The sequence below is a fragment of the Palaemon carinicauda genome, chromosome 34 (genome assembly GCF_036898095.1).
Source record: "Palaemon carinicauda isolate YSFRI2023 chromosome 34, ASM3689809v2, whole genome shotgun sequence".
NCBI lineage: Eukaryota > Metazoa > Arthropoda > Malacostraca > Decapoda > Palaemonidae > Palaemon > Palaemon carinicauda.
The window spans coordinates 52,287,366-52,289,865 of record NC_090758.1 but is presented as its reverse complement, the minus strand read 5'-3'; the positions used below and the strand labels follow the sequence as shown (position 1 = coordinate 52,289,865).

Here is a 2,500-nt window from a genome sequence, read left to right as displayed (position 1 = left end):
CATCCACCCAAACCTTGGCCTTCCTCTTGTACTTCTTCCATCAACTCTTGCATTCATCACCTGTTTTAGCAGACAGCCATTTTCCATTCTCTCAACATGGCCAAACTCATTTCTTACACCCCCTCTCACCCTTACTACTTTGTTCCTAACCCTATCTACTCGAGATACACCAGTCATACTCCTTAGATACTTCATCTCCAAACATTAAATTTTTGTCTCTTCGTCACTTTCATTCCCCACAACTCCAATGCATACATCACAGTTGGTAGAATCACTTTCTCATATAGGGTTCTCTTTACAGTCATGCACAACCCTCTATTCTTTACCACTCCCTTCACTGCCCCAACACTTTGCATCCTTCATTCACTCTCTGACGTACATATGCTTGTACATCATCATTTGCTGCAACAACAGACCCCAAGTACTGAAACTGATCCACCTCCTCAAGTAACTCTCCACTGAACATGCTATTCAACCTCGCACCATCTTCCCTTCTCTTACATACCATAACCTTACTCTTAACCACATTAATTATCAACTTCCTTTCTCACACACCTTTCCAAAATCTGTCACTAATCGGCTAAGCTTTCCTTCCGTGTCTACAACCAGTACAGTATCATCCTCAAACAACCACTGATTTACTTCCCATTTATGATTATTCTCGTCTACCAGTTTCAATCCTCGTCCAAGCACTCGAGCATTCACCTCTCTCATCAATATGTTAACATTCAAGTTAAATATCCCTGGCGACATTATATATCCCTGTCTTAGCCCCACTCTCATCGGAAACCAATCGCTCACTTGATTTCTTATCCTATAACACTTGCTTTACTACCTATGTAGAAACTTTTCCCGGCTTTCAACAACCTTCCACCAATTCCACATAACCTCATCACATTCCACATCGCTTCCCTATCAACTCTATTACACGCTTTCTCCAAATCCATAAACGCAACATGCACCATCGTACCTTTTGATAAATATTTATCACATATCTGCCTAACTGTAAAAATCTGATTCATACATCCCCTACCTCTTCTAAAACCACCCTGTACTTCTAAGATTGCCTTCTCTATTTTATTCATAGTATGAATCTTTTATTGATATTTATCATTTCATATTTTTATAGATTTACTTTGCATGATTTGGGTACACATATCTCTAATCTATTGATGATATTACAAAACTTTTAATAGAGTGTCAGAGTCTCATTTTTAAAATATACTATATTTTTTATTTGATGTATAAATCCAATCTATCCATATCGACATACTTTTGAAACTTCTTCCTCCAACACGTAGAGATAAGATGAACGGGAAGTTGTGTAGAGCTGCTTGGCAAGATCTGCCATCGGTGAGACGATATTCGCATCGTGAAGGCCTTGGCCGGTTGAGTCCCTGATGCTGATTGGTTGATGGAGGGATCTCGACCAATCAGTGTACTCGGCTGTGATGGCTAACATTATTTCCTGTGGGAAGATGAAAATACTCTTGGTGAGGTATACCTTTATTTAATAGATTATATAGTTTATATATGTATGTAGCTCAGGTAATAATAATAATAATAATAATAATAATAATAATAATAATAATAATAATAATAATAATAATAATAATAATAATAATGCCCACCTGCAGATAATAGCGATAGTTATTGACAACGAAGGATCTCAGCAGATCCTCCCTATAGTTAACATCGAATCCTTCCTGGACTTCTTGCTGACTCAGGATGTCAAGGGGGTTAGCAGCTGTCATTCCTAGAAGGAGGCCAACGGGAGTTCGACGTTCCTTGCCTTTGAAATCAAGAGGAAAAGAAAATAATTTTTTATTTTCTGTTTATAGTCGAGAGATTAAGAATATTACTTGGTATAGACAAATCGAGATATTTAGGATATACGAATAAGTACTTAGGCGCGAGTTAACTTTTATATTATAGTTTAGAAATTAGGAATTTTATTTTGTTTAAACGTATGTATTCATTATGCAAGGATTTAAATTCATAACTGTATATATCTGTGTATATAAAACAACAACAACGACAACATCAAAAGCAGTTCTGTTTAGAACTCTGCAGGACATTGGCCACATCCTTATTCATGCTTGGAGTTTTCATCACCACGCTTGTAAACTACGGATTGGTAATGGTGGTTGATTTATGTCTGATTGCTCACAGCAAACGTAGCTATTATAGGTAGCCCTAGTACAGCTCTGCTGATCATCACGTTAAGGTATCCCCACCCACAAAGGGAGGCCCATCTATATATATATATATATATATATATATATATATATATATATATATATATATATATATATATATATATATATATATATATATATATATATATATATAATCTCTCTCTCTCTCTCTCTCTCTCTCTCTCTCTCTCTCTCTCTCTCTCTCTCTCTCTCTCTCTCTCTCTCTCTCTCTCTCTCTCTCTATATATATATATATATATATATATATATATATATATATATATATATATATATATATATAC

General features: G+C 35.6%; 1 protein-coding gene and 1 pseudogene across 1 annotated transcript in view; one reads left to right on the top strand and one right to left on the bottom strand.

The window, feature by feature from the left end:
- The window catches only part of LOC137626915 (uncharacterized), a 342,943-nt gene that overhangs the window by 79,761 nt on the left and 260,682 nt on the right, over window positions 1-2,500 (top strand). The gene's annotated exons all lie outside the window — the stretch shown is intronic.
- LOC137626917 (neuroligin-1-like) overlaps window positions 1,256-2,500 on the bottom strand; it is a 4,815-nt pseudogene continuing 3,570 nt past the window's right edge.